Consider the following 19,354-nt stretch of genomic DNA (forward strand, 5'->3'; position numbering starts at 1 on the left):
AGTCACCTGGGGGAACTTCAGAAAAATTCCCACTCCCGGGCCCTACTGTAGAATTCCTGATTTCATGGGTCTGGGGGCAAGTACTTGTCGCCTTTTCCTTTTTTAAACTTAAGCTTAAACTCACTCTCAGGTGTTTCCGTCGAGTGGCCAGCCTTGCGGCCTGGCTCCTAAGGGTTCAGGAGGGAGGGGGAGCAGCCTTGGGGCCCATCGGGGTCACGTCTGCCTTCCTCAGTAATGGTCCCCCCACGGGCCCTGAGTGGGGCGAGGCCCACCACCAAAAACCAGCTGGCCATCTCTGCTTTTGTTCAGAAGGAGATTCCCAAGGGCTGCAGAGTGGGGCTGGGGAAGGAGGTCTGGGAATATATCCAGAGAAAACCATAATTTGAAAAGATACATGCACCCTGATGTTTATTGCAGCACTATTTACGATAGCCAAGCAACCTAAATGTCCATCCCCAGAGGAATGGATAAAGAAGATGTGGTACATATATACAATGGGATATTACTCGGCCATAAAAAAGAACAAAATAATGCCATTTGCAGCAACATGCGTGGACCTAGAGATGGTCATACTGAGTGAAGTAAGTCAGAGACAAATATCATATGATGTCACTTATATGTGGAATCTAAAAAAATGGTACCAATGAACTTATTTACAAAACAGAAATAGAGTCACAGATGTAGAAAACAAACATGGTTACCGGTGGGAAGGGGAGGGGGAGGGATAAATTGGGAGATTGGGATTGACATGTACACACTACTATGTATAAAATAGGTAACTAGTAAGGACCTACTGTATAGCACAGGGAACGCTTCTTGTTAGTCTGTAACGGCCTCTATGGGAAAAGAATCTAAAAAAGAATGGATATATGTGTATGTATAACTGATTTGTTTTGCTGTACAGCAAAAACTAACACAACATTTAAAATCAACTATACTCCCATAAAAATTATTAAAAAAAAACACAAAACAAAAACCACACTGCCACCATTCAGGTCACAGGGACCTCTTATTTGGGTTCCTCTGGTCAGAGGGATGGGTTTTCTATGAGGATTTTCCCACAGTCCCCGCTCACACGGGCCTCTTTCCCTGGTCCTCCAGAAAACTACAAAACATTGCTGCTGCTTCCTTTACCAAATACCCACCCTGGTCATTGCAAGTATCTGAAATAGTTAATTCTGATCTTTTTTTTATAGTCTACTGCCATAAAAAGGCATAAGGGCATCACTGTTTTTTTAAGTGCATTTATAAATTAAATCTTTTATTTTTTTAAATTAAACTTTTTTAAAGAAAAAATTGGAAAATTTTATTTGAGCCGAATTTGAGGATTCTAACCCAGGAAGAGCATCTCAGAAAGCTCTGAGAACTGTTCCCTAATTTTCTTTTTAAGCCCTTTAATTGCCACCTCTTCTAGTATTTAACCTGATCTAGTGAATCTAATAAACTCATAAACACGGTGAATCTCTAGTTCTTTTAAAAATACCATTTACATACGTACACTAATATGTATAAAATGGATAACTAATAAGAACCTGCTGTATAAAAAAGTAAAATAAAATTCAAAATATAAAAAAAGAAACCAGAAAACCTGAGGTTTCTTTTCCTCACATCAAAAAAATAATAATAATAAAACAAAAAATATCATTTAATAACAATGTTCTTAAATTTTCCATTTAAACCTAAACTGAGTTATTTAGTAGGTTTCTAATTGAAATAACAAAACTAATCTGAGATGAATATGCCAAATTCTCTTCAATGTTAAAAACGAGCCATCAAACACACTTTAACACATACAATTTGATCTAAAAACATCACTATCGTTTTAATTTACTACATCATCTCAGGTTTAATTTTCAGTCTTTACAAAGTTAGAAAGCAGCCACTAAGGGAAGTTTTTATCTTCCTGCGTGAATTAAGGTTGGCATCCCAAGCAAGTTAAAAAACAAATATGTGACCTGGGAATGGTGTATGTCCACAGTGATTCTCAGACCACTGATTGGCACAGACCTGGCTCTTAAAACTTTTGTGAAATAAATCATACACATCAGAGTGTATATAAGAGTGATGTAAAAGGAAAGACATAATAAAATAGACACTCATGTACCCCCCACCCCATCGTAAGTAACGGCACTGCTGACACCTGGAAAGGTCACTCCATGTTTCTTCCAGACACTCCGCCCCACCACCCCCTTCCACCTAGTTGTAACCCGAATTCTGAATTCTGTAGTTTGTATAAAGTTTCACTGCACACCCCCAAATTATATTTACTTAATTTTGAAGTTTTTGTGTTATATACAATGGGTATTCTGGAGCTGACTTTTCTCCCCCTCATCCTTATATTTCTGAGATGACTAGCCGTTATCCACTCTTTTTGGGTGGAGGGTAGTATTCCATTTTAGGAACACACCCCAGTTAGCCCGTTCTACTCTGATGGACTTTGGGGTTGTTACTGCTTTTCCTGTCACATTCCTCTGGTACCCACGTAGAAGAGTTTTCCCAGGCAGTGCTCAGACCTTTGTCACGTAGGGACACAGGACAGGAAGGCACTCCAGAGCACCCAGACGTGGATGTTTCTGGGCTTGAGGCTGTGACATGAGAGCTCCAGACAGCAGCACGGTCAGATGCTCCCTTCCCCAGGAAGCAAGCCAGGAGGACTGCATGCCAGATGGGGACTGATTGGAGCCCCGCCCTTTGCATCATAATCCCCTTATCCCACCAGTAAACCCCTTGGTCACAGGAGCTAGACTTTGTGGGTTCCATTCTTAGTAACATAAGTGCCTTGATTGGAGTACTCCTTACCTAGCAATCTAAGGTAGTTAGGGGTCTAGAGACACATCCTGTGGTCCTAGCGATGTTGGAATTACACCCACCTCTCTGGGGCAGAGTTTCAGCGCCAGATGTAAATAGATCCCGGTAGCTGGGAACTGTCCACAATGTTATGGTTAGGTGGGGGTTATAGTTTTTTTTTCTGTATACGTGTATATATGTGTGTGTGTGTGCGTATATTTGAACAGAGTAAAGAGGCAATGGAACAGGAAGCATAGGAATTCTATGGAATGGGAGAAAAGATTTGCCAACTACATGACAGCTAAGGGACTAATGTCCAAACATAAAAGGACACAATTAAAACAAAAGCTGAATAATCTAATTAAAAAGTTGGCTGAACACTTTAGCAGATATATTCCTCTCATAGGAGACCTATGAATGACCAACAGACACATGAAAATTTGCTCAAGTTCTGTACTAGTAAGAGAAATGCAACATAAAACCACCAAAAGATATCGACTCACACATTTTATAGTGGTCATTATGAAAAAGACAAGACATAAAAGTGTAGTCAAGCATGTAGAAAAAAAGAGAACACTTACAGACTGTTGGTGGGAATGTAACTTAGTACAACCACTATGGAAAATAATTTGGATGTTCCTCAAAATAGTAAAAACAGTACCACCATATAACCTAGCAATTCCATTTCTGAATATACATATTTGAAGGAAATGAAATTAGTTACTTTACTGAGATATTTGCACTCCCTTGTTCACTGTATTAATATTTACCTAAAATATGCAAGGCATAGTCATTAACTATGTCATTGTTTATCAATGGTTAAATGAATCCTTTTAATGTGCTGTTGCATTCTCTTTGCTAGTATTTTGTGGAGGATTTTTGCATCTATGTTCATCAGTGACATTGGCCTGTAGTTTTCTTTCTTTGTGACATCCTTGTCTGGTTTTGGTATCACGGTGATGTTGGCCTCCTAAAATGTGTTTGGGAGTGTTCCTCCCTCTGCTATATTTTGGAAGACTTTGAAAAGAATAGGTGTTAGCTCTTCACTAGTTGTTTGATAGAGTTCGCCTGTGAAGCCGTCTCGTCTTGGGCTTTGTTTGTTGGAAGACGTTTAATCACAGTTTCGATTTCAGTGCTTGTGATTGGTCTGTTCATATTTTCTATTTCTTCCTGATTCAGTCTTGGCAGGTTGTGCATTTCTAAGAAGTTTTCCATTTCTTCCAGATTGTCCAATTTATTGGCATAGAGTTGCTTGTAGCAATCTCTCATGATCTTTTGTATTTCTGCAGTGTCAGTTGTTACTTCTCCTTTTTCATTTCTAATTCTATTGATTTGAGTCTTCTCCCTTTTTTTCTTGATGAATCTGGCTAATGGTTTATCAATTTTGTTTATCTTCCCAAAGAACCAGCTTTTGGTTTTCTTGATATTTGCTGTTGTTTCCTTCATTTCTTTTTCATTTATTACTCATCTGATGTTTTTGATTTCTTTCCTTCTGCGAACCTTGGGGGTTTTTTGTTCTTCTTTCTCTTATTGCTTTAGGTGCAAGGTTAGGTTGTTTATTTGAGATGTTTCCTGTTCCTTAAGGTAGGATTGTATTGCTATAAACTTCCCTCTTAGAACTGCTTTTGCTACATCCCATAGGTTTTTGGTCGTCATGTCTCCATTGTCATGTGTTGCTAGGTATTTTTTGATTTCCTCTTTGATTTCTTCAGTGATCACTTCGTTATTAAGTAGTGTAGTGTTTAGCCTCCATGCGTTTGTATTTTTTTACAGATCTTTTCCTGAAATTGCTATCTAGTCTCATAGCATTGTGGTCGGAAAAGATACTTGATAGAGTTTCAATTTTCTTAAATTTACCAAGGCTTGATTTGTGACCCAAGATATGATCTATCTTGGAGAACGTTCCATGTGCATTTGAGAAAAATGTGTATTCTGTTGTTTTTGGATGGAATGCCCTATAAATATCAATTAGGTCCACCTTTTTTAATGTATCACATAAAGCTTGTGTTTCCTTATTTATTTTCATTTTGGATGATCTGTCCATTGGTGAAAGTGGGGTGTTAAAGTCCCCTACTATGAATATGTTATTGTCGATTTCCCCTTTTATGGCTGTTAGTATTTGTTTTATGTACTGAGGTGCCCCTATGTTGGGTGCATAAATATTTACAATTGTCATATCTTCCTCTTGGATCGATCCCTTGATCATTATGTAGTGTCCTTCTTTGTCTCTTGTAATAGTCTTTATTTTAAATTCTATTTTTTTCTGATATGAGAATTTCTACCCCAGCTTTCTTTTGAATTCCATTTGCATGGAATACCATTTTCCATCCCCTCACTTTCATTCTGTATGTGTCCCTCGGTCTGAAGTGGGTCTCTTGTACACAGCATATATATGGGTCTTGGATTTGTATCCATTCAGCTCGTCTGTGTCTTTTGGTCGGAGCATTTAACCCATTTACCTTTAAAGTAATTATCAATATGTATGTTCCCCTTCCCACTTCTTAATTATTTTGTATTTGTTTTTGTAGATCTTTTTCTTCTCTTGTGTTTCTTGCCTAGAAAAGTTCCTTTAGCATTTGCTGTAAAGTTAGTTTGGTGGTGCTGAAGTCTCTCAGCTTTTGCTTGTCGTTAAAGTTTTTAATTTCCCCATCAAATGTGAATGAGATCCTTGTTGGGTAGTGTAATCTGGGTTGTAGATTTTTCTCCTTCATCACTTTAAATATGTCCTGCCACTCCCTTCTGGCTTGCAGGGTTTCTGCTGAAAGATCCACCGTTAACCTTATGGGGAATCTCTTTTGTGTTGTTTGTTTGTTTGTTTGTTTTCCCCTGCTGCTTTTAATATGTTTTCTTTGTATTTAATTTTTGATAGTTTGATTAATATGTGTCTTGGCGTGTTTCTCCTTGGATTTATCCTGCATGGGACTCTGTGCTTCCTGGATTTGATTAAATTTTTCCTTTCCCATATTACGGATATTTTGAACTATAATCTCTTCAAATATTTTCTCAGTCCCTTTCGTTTTCTCTTCTTCTTCTGGGACACATATGATTCGAATGTGGTTCATTTAATATTGTCCAAGAGGTCTGTGAGACTGTCTGCAGTTCTTTTCATTCTTTTCTCCTTATTCTGCTCTGCAGTTTTATTTCCATTATTTTACTTCCAGGTCACTTATCCATTTTTTCTGCCTCAGTTATTCTGCTACTGATCCATTCTACAGTATTTTTAGTTTCATTTATTGTGCTGTTCATCATTACTTGTTTCTTCTTTACTTGTTCTAGGTCTTGTGAAATGTTTCTTGCATTTTCTCTATTCTATTTCACAGATTTTGGATCATCTTCACTATCATTATTCTGAATTCTTTTTCAGGTAGACTGCCTATTTGCTCTTCATTTATTAGGTCTGGTGGGTTTTTACCTTGCTCCGTCATCTGCTGTGTGTTTTTCTGTCTTCTCATTTTGCTCATCTTTCTGTGTTTGGGGTCTCCTTTTTGCAGGCTGCAGGTCCGTAGTTCCCATTGTTTTTGGTGTCTGTCTCCAGTGGCTAAAGTTCATTCAATGGGTTGTGTAGGCTTCCTGGTGGAGGGGACTCTGGTGCCTGTGTTCTGGTGGATGCAGTTGGATCTTGTCTTTCTGGTGAAAATTTCCAGGTCTAGTGTTGTGTTCTAGGGTGTCTGTGGCCTTATTATGATTTCAGGCAGCCTCTCTGCTAATGGGTGGTGTTGTGTTCCTGTCTTGCTAGTTGTTTGGCATATGGTGTCCAGCACCATAGCTTGTTGGTTGTTGAGTGAAGCTGGGTCTTGACATTGAGACGGAGATCTCTGGGAGATTTTCACCATTTGATATTATGTGCAGCTGGGAGGTCTCTTGTGGGCCAGTGTCCTGAATTTGGCTTCCCCACCTCAGAGGCACAGCACTGACTCCTGGCTGGAGCACCAAGAGCCTTTCATCCACATGGCTCAGAATAAAAGGGAGAAAAAGTAGAAAGAAGGAAAGAAAGAAGGAAGGAAGGAAAGAAAGCAAGGAAAAAGAAAAGATAGATAAAATTTAAAAAGTTATTAAAACAAAAATAAAAAATAATTATTAAGGAAAGAAATATTTTATAAGTAAAAAAAAAAATTGACAGAACCATAGGACAAATTGTGAAAGCGAAGCTATACAAACAAAATCTCACACAGAAGCATACACATACACACTCACAAAAAGAGGAAAAGAGGAATAAATAATATATCTTGCTCACAAAGTCCACCCGTCAAAATGGGATGAACCATTGTCTATTCAGGTATTCCACTGATGCAGGGTACATGAAGTTGATTGTGGAGAATTAGTCCGCTGCTCCTGAGGCTGCTGGGAGAGATCTCCCTTTATCTTTTTTTGTTTTTGTTGTCTGTGTTTTGTTGTTTGTTTTTGTTTTTGACCCTGGTGTGAAATGTTTTTTAAAAATATATTTTTTAATTAAGTGTACTTTCATTAATTTATTTATTTTTAACTGTATTGGGTTTTCATTTCTGTGTGAGGGCTTTATCTAGTTTTGGCAAGCAGTGGCCACTCTTCATTACAGTGTGCAGGCCTCTCACTGTTGTGGCCTCTCTTGTTGTGGAGCATAGGCTCCAGACGTGCAGGGTCAGTAGTTGTGGCTCACGGGCCTAGTTGCTCCACGTGGCATGTGGGATCTTCCCAGACCAGGGCTCGAACCCGTGTTACCTGCATTAGCAGGCGGATTCTCAATGATTGTGCCACCAGAGAAGCCCCCTTTCTCTTCTTTGCTCGCACAGCTCCTGTGTTTCCGCTATGAATTTGGCCCTGCCTCTGCATGTAGCTTGCCTGAGGGTGTCTGTTCTTCGCTCAGACAGGACAGGGTTAAAGGAGCCACTGATTCAGTGGCTCTGCCTCTCTCAGGCCTTGGGGATGGAGGCATATGGATGCAGGTCTGGCCTGTGGTGTCCAAATCTGGCGTGACTTTGCAGCAGCCTGAGGTGCACAATTAATTCTCCTGGGGAAGTTGTCCCTGGATCTCGGGACCCTGACACTGGCGGGCTGCTCTGCTTCCTGTTCACGGAGGCATGAGGAGGGACCTGTGCTTCTACACAGGATTCTAGGTGGTGGCAGCAGCAGCCTTAGCATCTCATGCCCATCTCTGGGGTCACGCTGATAGCCACAACTCGCACCCTTCTCTGGAGCTCCTTTAAGTAGCGCTCTCCTCACGCACCAGGAATCAAAGAGGGAAGAAAATGTCTCTTGCCTCTCTGGAAGCTCCAGACTTCTTCCCGGACTCCCTCCCGGCTAGCCGTGCTGCACTAACCCATTCAAGCTGTGTTCACACCGCCAACTCCAGTCCTCTCCTTGCGCTCTGACCCAAGCCCGAGTCTCAGCTCCCAGCTCCTGCATGCCCCGGCCATTGAGCAGACCAGCCTCTTGGGCTGGTGAGTGCCAGTCATCACCGATACTCTGTGTGGGAACCTCTCTGCTTTGCCCTCCGCACCCGTTGCTGTGCTCTCCTATGTGGTTGCAAAGCTACACCCCTCAACCACCAGCAGTCTCCGCCCACAAAGGGGCTCCTAGTGTATGGAAGCCTTTCCTCCTTCACAGCTCCCTCCCACTGGTGCAGGTCCCATCCCTATTCTTTTGTCTCTGTTTTTTTCTTTTTTTTTCTTTTGCCCTACACAGGTACGTGGGGAGTTTCTGGCTTTTTGAGAGGCCTGAGGCCTTCTGCCAGCGTTCAGTAGGTATTCTGTAGGAGTTGCTCCACGTGTAGATGTATTTCTGATGTATCTGTGGGGAGGAAGGTGATCTCCGTGACTTACTCTTCTGCCATCTTCCTGAACTCCCCCTCTATTTCTTTTTAAACAGAGAGGACAAAGGAAAAAATAGCAAACCAATGGTTTACCAGAACAGTTGGATTTAATCTTTTCTCATAAGCTTGGATGTGAGGCAAATTCCATGCTGGTGGGAGGGGCTGACCCTTTCATACTATCACCTGAACCTACAGAGCTAAAGAAAGGCTGGTCTTTCCCACAGACAACAGGGTACGGGCCTTTGACAAAAGAAGGATATGACACACTTGGATTAATAACTCTTTATTAAGAATTCCAACTCCAAACAGTAGAAAGCAGCAGCAACAACAAAAAGTCCTCAGAAGAACTTAAGGCTCAGCATTTGCGACAACTATAAGAGAAATGGAAATAGATTGATTTGACTGAGAATGAGGTAGATGGGTGTAGAGTGAATAGCGAATGGTGTATCGTACATAGGGGACATCCAAATCATTGCCGCTCTAGTTGCAGCACAGCTCAAGAAACAGTGCTTGAATGTGGTGTCCCAGCTTTTGCTTTGATACTCGTTTCACTATTGCTGACATCCTGGAGTGAGGAGAAAGAGAGTCTGTGAAGTAAACAGAGAGGAAAGACTTACAGAGACAAAGTTAAGAGAACAGTGAAGATGAGTTGCATAGCTAGCTGATGTTTCCCACCCCAGGCAGGACCTGTTTCTGTTTGCACACTGACCCAACTCAAGCCTGAGTTGATCTTTGATCTTACTTGCTGTCTTGATAAAGGAGTAGAACATAGATACACCCTGGAACAGCATGATGATCTCTAACTTGTACTCTGTCTGAAGAGGGTGGAAACGAGGAGGGGCAACAGGGTCACTGGGATGGACAGTACCAGTAACCTGGGCAACCACCACCACAGGTGCAGTGAGTGAAAGGGTCTTACCTTAAAATAGTCAAGGAACTGCTTGAGGGGCATCTCTTCACCATTAGGCTGCAGCCACTGTACCTCAAAGCAATCCCACAGTGACCACGCTGGTTGTAGTATTATGGGACAAAGCACAGAGTAAAGCACCAAGAGTAAAATGGGAGCAAGCCCTAATCATACGCTCCTCTTCATTTCACAAACATGCCAGTTCCATTCCTACTTTGCACAGGTTCAAACAATGAACAAAGGATACACAAAATTTAAAAAGCCTCTCACCAGGTATGATGAAAACTAGAGCCAGTTCTACCGAAATAAGATACACACAACTTCTACGCATGCACACACACACATAGCATCAATCACTGATGGGCAACACCAAAGGTTTCTATAAAAGCAAGCCCTTACCTGGTGATGGTGTGGGGCAAGGGGCTCAGAGAAACGGAAAAAAAAGGAAGGGCCAAGTTGATGAAGCTGTTCTTATAGGACTCAAGCTGTTGGTGTCCCTGAACTACCTTGTACAGCTCCAGACCTGCAAGGCCAACTATAGCTGCTATGGCTGGAATGATCTTCCCTGCAATCAGCTTGATCTGTAATACAGAAGGTGATGAGAAGACGTAGTTGTTAGAGACGTTCAAGGTCTACAGAAGACTTCAAATGTGGCAGAGTTAAACTTGGAAAAGGATGCAAGGTTAGGTATAGACTATTGTAGTCTTATGCCGGTCAGCAGGGGGAATGTTATAGCTCTCTGCCCAGAGACTCGATACAGCCACAATGAAATGCATAGGAAAGTTGCTGTCATCATCCTGTTGTGAGTGGAGACAGAGGAAGAACAGGAGAGACAGAGTTAAGGAGAAAAAGTTTTCCTGGATACTGGGAACTGAGGTATATTCACCTCAATTACCTGCCAGACCAGCCAAATACTAGCCCAGACCACAAAAGATACTTGGGTCATCCGATGCAGGAGAAACGGGTCCGTGCACCAGTCGGGGAAGATCCCACATGCCAGGGAGCGGCTGGGCACAGGAGCCATGTTTGCTGAGCCTTCACATCCGGCACCTGTGCTCAGTAATGGGAGAGCCCACAAGAGAGAGAAAGCCACGTACCGAAAAAAAAACAACAACAAAAACAACATAATTACAGTCAGGCCTGTAATCCCCAAAAAAGCTTAGGGTGGCTCAGCCATTTCTCATACACGGTTGAGGTCCCCATCACAGCACCTTCTCAAAGTTGATGGGGTAGATCTTGAACCCAGCGAGGCTCTCTGGTTGGTCAGCATGGCTTGAGCTCCTGCAGGTGATTATCCACTGCGGAAAGGGAGGAAGTACACGTTAGTCCTTAGATACATGTTAAATCCCTGTTCACGGTCTGAGGTGCCAGCAGGAATCCAGGGTGGGGCAGAGATGTTCAGGCAGATAAAGGATTTGAAAAGGAGAGACATCATGGGAAAGAGAAAAGAAGGGGGAAAGATAGGGCAGAAAACATGTCAGAAAAGAAAAAGGTAGACAGGTGTGTGGGACATGGAGATATGTAGAGACACTGAGGGCAACAGGTAAAGCCACTAAGAAAGGATATAGACAGCAGCGTTAATCATGACAGATAAGAGGTGAAAGCACAGAAGTTGTTCACTGCTGAATGAGTGGACAGAAAAATGTGATCTATCCATCCAATGAAATATTAAGCCTTAAAATCCATTCCATTAAATATTAAGCCTTCCAAACTGGAAGTCTACTATATTTAAAGATGGTAAATCCTTTGTGTTTCTTACCACAATTAAAAAAAAAAAGGGAGTCAATGAGAACATACTTCAAGAGAAAGACATAGAGAGAGATGGGGAGACATGAAGGAAGATACGAGGGAAAACAAGAGACAGTGGGATAAGAGATACAGAAAGGAACATAGGGGGAAAGTGTACAGACAGCAAAGAAGAGAGTAATATGAAATGGGAGAGACGTGAAAAAAATCTGAAGAGGGAGACCAAGGAGGATAAATGTGAAGATTATGAGAACGTTCAGAGAATGGGAAAGTTCAAAACACCTGAAAGGGAGACACGTAGGGAGATAAATAAAGAAAATATACAAAGAGGAGCATGAGAGAGTAGTTATTTCGGAAGGGAAATGCGGGGGATACATCAGGAGGGGAGAGATATACAGACGAAGAAATTGAAGGATATATACAAAGAAGATGAAATGTAGAGGAAGACTTACAGAGCATGAGACAGAATACGGTAGAGGGGGGGAAATTTGAGTTGGGGGCTAGTTAGAGATGGAGAGATGAGGAGGGCTATCTAGAGAGGGAGATGAGGAAAGATATATGGAGGTTAAAAATAGGTTAGGCCTTCCCTGGTGGCCCAGTGGTTGAAAATATGCCTGCCAGGGCAGGGGACACGGGTTCGAGCCCTGGTCTGGGAAGATCCCACATGCCACAGAGCAAGTAGGCCCGTGAGCCACAAGAAGTGAAAGCCCTCACACAGAAACGAAGACCCAACACAGCCTAAATAAATAAATAAATCAGTAAATAAATAAATAACAATAGGGTAAACAGGCATACCAAAGAAGGGGGGAGGTGGATGAGGAGATCTATAATGAAATGAATCAAGGAAGAAATCAAGGCAGAGAGCCTACTGGTAAAGATCATATCCATTTGTCCCTGCATATGGACACAAAAAGAAACAGAGAAAGAACAAAACAAAGCAAACATACACACAGAAAAGAGCTGGACAACTGGTGCACCTGAGGGAGAAACAGTGGGAAGAACAAAGTAGTAGGGCATCAGAGAACTTGCCTCAACCAACCAACCTTATTTTAAATTGGAAGAAGCAAGGACCAAAGGACAGTGTGGATTAATCTCAGGCCTGAGATCTCAGAGCAGAGCCAGTGGCAAAACACAAGTACAGGGGAGGCTTGCATAGGTAGGTGATAAGTAGGATGCTAGCTCTAGGCCAACTAGATAAACATCCTCACAAACACACGAAGTGGTCTGCAGCTCCTGGTCAGAAACATGGATCTTGACACCAGACTTCGGGGTGAACTCAAGGACCTGCACAGACTGAATGAGTATGATCACAGAAGCTCGGTCCTGAGAGCCCCTCAGCCCATAGGCCTGGGCAAACAGGTTGGCAGCAGCTATCACCTAGTCCAGATGCAGGGGCTAAGAGAAGGCAAGGTATGGAGGGGTAAGCATATCAGTACTCACCTAAGGAGCTGCAGCCTCCTTCCCATCCACGTACCCACATTTGACCCGACTGTAGGAGACCTGAGGGAGGAGACTTCATTGCTGACATCAAAGATGAGCGGCTGTGCACAGACCAGAAAGGGGCTCCTGAGCTTGTAAGCTAGGAAAACAGAAAGATGTGGGAGAGTGGGACCTGAGAGGAGAGGTCTGTCTCATAATTGTGACTCCTCATTTTCAAGCCCGGAAGTCCCAAATTAGTATATTGCTGGGCACTCCCTTTGTGCCAGACACAGAGCTATTTATGAAACTTTTATGGATTGCCAGTCGTGTAGTAACATATTTAACTTATTAACTTAGTAAATATAAATCAACCCTCATAGAACTCTCATGAAATTAGGTCACCATTATTCCAACTTCCTACATGAGGCTACTAAGGCACAGAGAGAAAATACATGATTAGTCCCAATATCAAATGCAGTTGAGACTTGAAGCCACCTAGGTCCTGTGCTCTTAACACCAAAATTTCTCTTCTACAATCTCTATAGCCCTGACAGGGAATCTGGAATGACTCATGTCATATCTAAGGGAAATAGGTACCAAGTATGTTGCTTGAGAGAACAGGGCTGGGCAGGTAGAGGAGAGAGGTTGGGAGGAACAGGTCTTTGACTTCAAAAATCACTCACTTAATCATTTAATGAGATCTCTGGGACTTGGTGGTCTTGCCACAAATGGATGAACTGCAATGAACCATGTCAAAAGCGTGTAACAAACTGCTTCCAGTAAGCCTATTCTGACAAATGGAGCCCAGAAGAGTGTAATACCTGGTTCGGAGGAAAGCTACGCAGCAGCTGTCTGATGTTGTTGGAGCACTGGTTGTGCCAGTGCTAGTAAGACCACGTCACACAGTCAGCCCATGTATGTGGCCGCTGAAGCACCAGGCTGAGCTGCACAGCCTGCAGCACCTCTAGGGTTTGGATGCCTGCCAGGTGCAGTGTTTGCTCCACAAACTTTGAATCCCTATCAAGAATTAGAGAGGACACAAACTCAGAGTTACACAGTGATCCCAGAGGGAGCTTAACAGCATGAAAAGTCAGTGCTGACTCCCAAATGTATAAGGCCCAAGGAATCATTAGATTATTTGAAAAGTAGACCAGGTCCTAAGTGTTACACTGGTTACAGAATGCTTTGACTGACAGGCAGCAGACACGGTGAGCGAGGATTTGGACAGAATTACTCACATTAGGTACTGGTTGACGTTTTCTGCTGGCTGCTTGAAGAGACCTTCAAACTCATCCATGGCAGACAGAGCAAATCAACACTACGTGGGTTACGGGAAACAAATAAGTTTCTGTAGGCTTTAGGACCACCATCAGGAAATACAGCAAATAGGAAGAGCATGGCTGTTATGGGAGAACAGAGGAAGAAAACCCTCCCAATCTGTCTGGTCAAACTTGTCAAGCCCTCACCACTTCAATGTAAAAACCTATGATCTTAATCTGGGAAGAGGTTTACACACAAGTGTACATTCATGCAGAATTTATTAAGATGTACACATTACCCTAGGTATGTCATGCATCAATTCAAGAAAAAGTTCACACCAAGAATAAAACATGAACGATCTCTATGCAGGTTCTGGGGACTGGGAAGAAAGTAAGATAGAGGTTTGACCCCTGTGAATTCGGAGGTCAATAAATAGTCACTGGTGAAGTGATCTGGAGCACCTTGATGCTCGAAATCCAGGTTCAAAGGCCAGCTGTGCCACAGTCTTGTGACAATCAGGCATATCTGTACTTGTGTTTCCAGATTTTAAAGACAAACACTGTAACAGTAAAACTACACCTCAGGGAGTTAATAAGAAATAAGCAAACATGTACACATTTAAAGCTTAGTTTGAAAGTCACAAGGGCATATTAAGTATACATGTTTTTCAGAATTCCTGTGAGAGTTACTACTGTCATTCCAATTTTACAGATAAGGAATCTGAAGCATGAAGTGGTTAAGTCCAAGGGCACATAGTATATTAGTTTTAAAATCCTTTTTATTGGCCTTTCTGCGTACTGGGTAGAGAGAAACACAATAATAGAACCATAACCTAGGAGAGGATTTATATGTATAGAAATGAACACATACACACACAAACACATCTTTTTCTCCGTCTCTCTGTATCTACACACACACACACACACACACACACACACACACACCAACATGGGATGCATGGAAAGGGAGAAAGACACATACTGAACTGACTCCACAAGTATAAACTCATCACTTCTGGAAGGAAAAGTGACAGACTGAACTGTTACTGCTCATTTTCTTCCTGTTCCCATACTTCCTAAACATAGCCTCAAAGACTGGGTTAAGAATCATTTTGATAAAAGGATGGTTATTTGTGGTTTGAAAGGGGACTGTAATTAGGGCCAAGTTCTGAGGACCAGTTAATGGGGTGCTTTTACTTTGTCAATGTACATGAGAGTTATGCTCTTTTGTATGTATGTGTACTATATAAACACAACTATGCTGACGAACTATTAAACATATTTTGGGAAACAATTAGAAAATTATTCCTAAATATGGACTTAATATTAGAGATATCTAAATAACTAGCAGAGATGATATTAAGTTAATTTTGTTCAACGACAAAATAGTATCCTGTACACAAAGAAACATATCCTCACCGTTTAGATATACACTTCTCACATAAAGTATTTCACATGGTATAAATAATACTTCCCTGTATGTTTGCAAAATAAAAATTTCAAGTTAAAAAAATCATTATGAAAAGCATTAGGCTCCTAGGTTTAAAGTGAGTGAAGAAGAGTTAAAGAGAGAGCAGATATTACATACACTGAGGCTTCATCATCGGAATAACAATAGTTTGGCAACTGAGACACTGTCCCAGTACATATCTGTTCCACCTCTTTCTCCCTGCAAGGCTGATCACCTGCAAAGTGTGCTCGATGACATTCGGGAAGTTCTTCAGTGTGCACCTGGGGATGGACTTGTCAGGAGGGTCCTGGCTGGAGCTGTATGACTCTGTCAGGAAGGGGATAAACCCTTACACATTACCCTTGGTACCCAGTGTGCCTGACTCCAGAAGAGGCTTTCGGTACAACACACAGCAGCAGTCCATATACGTGCCTGTGAGAAAGTTGCAGCAGGTGAGGGTGGGGAAAATAACATCAGGATAGGACACGGTGACACACACTCCCTAAAACACACACATTACTCTCGCCTCGTCCTCACCCATCCCCAAAACTCACGGGCATCCACATTGTCCGAGGCATTGTCCACACCATCCAGGTTTTGGAGGAATTTATCAATCATTCACATGCTCTGTGTGAGGGCCCACACAGTTCTGATGGCTCATCACACGGATGTGTGCGTTTATCTGGTTCACAGCTGCAGCATCTGTATCAGACTTCAATTTCTGGGTAGTGATGGAGAAACAGAACTGTCATTCACATAATCACCCAACAAAACTTTACAGAGCTGTTCTGAAAACTGATTTAAGTAATGATGCACAAGACCTAGGCTCTGAGGTCAGGAGGCTCTGTGGTCTATGACAAATGCCACACAGCTTGGGCTGGGACAAATGAGGAATGGCGTGAATAAAAAAGGAAAACAGTGATACAATAGGAGACAATGGGTTGAGTATCTGTTCTTTTGTCTACCGAACATCCACTGTTTTTCTTTACTAGCACCACGAGTTGGAGTGCATTCACGCAAAGAAAACCAAGTCCTCTGAACATACAAAACCAAAAAGGATCCTCTGAAACCAAGTCAGATCACATTCCTCTCCTCAAAGCCCTCTATTGATTCCCACTTTCACTAAGGGTGAAATGAGCTGGTCCCTATTCCTTTGACAACCTTCTCTCTTACCATGATCTATCTCTGTCTCTACTCCTTAAACATAGCAGTCATATTCCAAACTCAGGGTTTTGCTCACACTGTTAACTTCACCTGGCATACTCTTCCCTGAGATTTCTTCCTGTTCTCGTATACCATCTTTAATTCTCTGCGGTTATACCACCTTTCCAATGAGGATTTCCTTTACCACACTGCAAACCACCCTCTCATGGCACTTCCAGTTCTATATCTTGATTTTCATTCTTGTCCCTACACTTTATGTTTCACCTTGTTATGTTCTAACCACATACAGTGCTATGGTATTTATTATTTGCTCTAGCAGTTGTCCAAAATGAAGTTAAAACAAAGTTTGCGGTTTCTTTTTTATCTGATGCACAGCTATCAAGATTTCCTACGTTTGATATTTAATCTGAGAACATTTTAAAATATTATTACTCCATTTAAAATTGGAGGGGCTTCCCTGGTGGCACAGTGGTTTAGAATCTCCCTGCTAATGCAGAGGAAATGGTTTTGAGCCCTGGTCTCGGAAGATCCCACATGCAACGGAGCAACTAGGCCAGAGCCACAACTACTGAGCCTGCGCGTCTGGAGCCTGTGCTCCACAAAAAGAGAGGCTGCACTAGTGAGAGGCCCCCACACTGTGATGAAGCATGGTCCCCGCTTACCACAACTAGAGAAAGACCTCACACAGAAAGGAAGCCCCAACACAGCCAAAAATAAATAAATTAATTAATTAATAAATATGGAATAATTCCATTCTATAGTACAAACACTATGAAAGAAACTCCAATACAAAGCGTTAATGACAGGAGTCAATCTGTATTTACAGTTTTACAAATTTTACTTATATAATGTCTTAGAAGATAGCTGAATTTTCATTATTTACTGACTTTAATGTATTACATGTTTTGCTTGAAAGATGTCAGGGATATCCAGCCTCACAGAAAAAAAAAAATCAATAACATTTTCAGATGACTGTTGATATTTAAATATATATATGAAAACTTGACAAGCAATATTTCTTTAACGTTTAGTTGAAAGGTGAAATACTGATCCACATCAATACCCACTGTCTTTCTCTGTATTTTGAATGGCTCTTTAGTTAATGCACAGTTCTGTATCATCATGAATTGGTCTGGTCATTTGGAAAATACTGTGTTTTGGGGTTATGGACAGCCTCCTAGAACAGAGTGGAAAATTACCCTTTCACCTGATAAAATGAGGATAAAAAGGACATAATGTCTTAGTATTCTTAAAAGAGTTGTGATCTTTTGGACTTGAGGAAAGAGTGCTGCCAACCTCCACTGCATTAGAGAATCTCTCATTTACTATGTCTTCTCACTAGACAAAAGCAGAAACCTTTCATTTGCTATCTTATATATTTTAACTACTTAAGTAGTACCTAGTATTTGCATGATAAAATGAAAGGAAAGATAAACACTGGCCAGGCAAAATAACACTGAACTTTACAGAGACGCCCCAGATAGATCCCTCTATAATCTAGCTTCCAGAGTTCCACATTAGCCGTAACCAAAAACCAAAGAAAAAAAAAAGATGGCTGGGGACAGGTTTAAACTCACAAATGAAAGATGTAATAAGTTTTCAATAAATATCTCCTGGAAGAAAGAGTGAGTGGTAGAGAAAAGAAATAAGGTAAGAACTGAAGGAAAGAGACAAACAAAAAGTCCTAAGGTGGGCTTCCCTGGTGGCACAGTGGTTGAGAGTCCACCTGCCGTTTCGGGGACATGGGTTCGTGCCCTTGTCCAGGAAGATCCCACATTCCATGGAGCGTCTGTGCCCATGATCCATGGCCGCTGGTCCTGAAGGTCCAGAGCCTGCGCTCCACAATGGCAGAGGCCACAACAGTGTGAGGCCCGCATACCAAAAAAAAAAAAAAGTCCAAAGGCAATAAGACAGATAACCAGAAAAAGACAGGAGAAAAGTGAAAAACAAAGCTGAACCACATACCATATCCATTCCACTCACCTTGATATCACAAGGTCGGAACAGAAACTGTCGATTCAGATTGGATTTTACTATGGTGTCCATGTCTGTAATGGTGATTGCCACACCCTCCCCACAGCCTAGCCCAGTCATGGCAAAGGTCTTGAGTAGCTCACAGCCAACGGCCCCTGCACCCACCTGGGAGGTGGCCAAGAAGGGAGACACAAGATGGTTAGGGTCACTGGGTAACAAAACCACTCCTCACTCCTCACTACCCCTGCAGATGGCAAGAGAGGGTAAGAGGATCTATGACTGCATATTTAAGTCACAGTGCCATAAAAATCCATGGTCCTCTAAGGAAAGAGGCACAAGACCAGGATATAAAGGACCTGGTGTGAAGAAAATGGAAGAGGGATGAGATGAGGGTACAAGCCAACACCATCCCTTGTACACCACGAGGAGACTCCAGAAGAGGTGGCCAGAGCCTAGGGGACCTAAAGGTAGCTTTTGACCACAAGGTTCTCTCACCAAGAAGTATCTCTGCTTACCCAGCTTCTCTTGCAGGTCAGAGCCAAATACAGCCATGTGCCCATCATAATGGTTCTGGCACTGAGTCATGTGAAGGGAAGAGAGGGTTAGGGAAAAGCCACGTTAAAAAGATCCACAATAATGTCTTCTCCATGGGCCCAAATCACATATTGGAAGGCACGTGTCCTCTGTGAAGGCCTCTTTTTCCACAGGGAGACACTCAATGGCATCAAAGTACAGCTACTGTATAACAGGCATAAACTTTCCAGAGCAGCCCTGAGGAGTCGGTTAGAAAGAGAATGTGATCACTGGTTAATCAGAGCTGGAAAGCAAGCAGCAGGGCCGGAAAGGAACCTGGCCCAGGC

The 19,354-nt window shown here is 42.1% G+C and overlaps 1 pseudogene across 1 annotated transcript in view; it reads right to left on the minus strand.

Annotated features, from left to right (window-relative positions):
* Window positions 1-8,064: 8,064 nt before the first annotated feature.
* The window catches only part of LOC308611150 (ubiquitin-like modifier-activating enzyme 1), a 42,878-nt pseudogene continuing 31,588 nt past the window's right edge, over window positions 8,065-19,354 (minus strand). Inside the window, exons 6-18 of the transcript in view lie at window positions 19,161-19,265; window positions 18,990-19,070; window positions 18,504-18,659; window positions 15,911-16,077; window positions 15,592-15,788; window positions 13,886-13,950; window positions 13,469-13,664; window positions 12,746-12,807; window positions 12,441-12,623; window positions 10,694-10,780; window positions 9,989-10,114; window positions 9,318-9,450; window positions 8,065-8,201 (exon numbers count right to left, since the gene is read on the minus strand). The product of the transcript in view is annotated as a ubiquitin-like modifier-activating enzyme 1 (transcript). The remainder of the gene's footprint in view (window positions 8,202-9,317; window positions 9,451-9,988; window positions 10,115-10,693; window positions 10,781-12,440; window positions 12,624-12,745; window positions 12,808-13,468; window positions 13,665-13,885; window positions 13,951-15,591; window positions 15,789-15,910; window positions 16,078-18,503; window positions 18,660-18,989; window positions 19,071-19,160; window positions 19,266-19,354) is intronic.

Source organism: Mesoplodon bidens, assembly GCF_964165515.1.
Source record: "Mesoplodon bidens genome assembly, contig: HAP1_SCAFFOLD_210, whole genome shotgun sequence".
Taxonomy (NCBI): Eukaryota; Metazoa; Chordata; class Mammalia; order Artiodactyla; family Ziphiidae; genus Mesoplodon; species Mesoplodon bidens.